The sequence below is a fragment of the Eimeria necatrix genome, genomic scaffold (assembly GCF_000499385.1).
Source record: "Eimeria necatrix Houghton genomic scaffold, Enh_scaff1246, whole genome shotgun sequence".
Classification (NCBI taxonomy): Eukaryota; Apicomplexa; class Conoidasida; order Eucoccidiorida; family Eimeriidae; genus Eimeria; species Eimeria necatrix.
This window is the reverse complement of record NW_013654887.1, coordinates 2,305-2,591: the sequence shown is the minus strand read 5'-3', so window position 1 is coordinate 2,591 and position 287 is coordinate 2,305.

The window sequence follows — 287 nt, the reverse complement described above, 5'->3', positions numbered from 1 at the left end:
GGTTTGCTGCAGCACAGCGCAGTATTAGCTGCAGAAGCAGCGAGTAGTAGTTAGCTACAGTTGCGTCGCGTTGTTTGCTGCAGCGCAGCAGCAGCAGCCCGGAGTTTGCTGCAGCACAGCAGCAGCAGCAGCCCGGAGTTTGCTGCAGCACAGCAGCAGCAGCGCGCCGCTGGCAGCAGCAGCGTGCCCGTGTTCGCTGCAGCAACAGCAGCAGCAGCAGCCGCCGCGCCCCGCCGCCCTCACCCGCCGCGCGGCCTGCTGCTGCACCTCCCCCCCCCCCCCCGCAC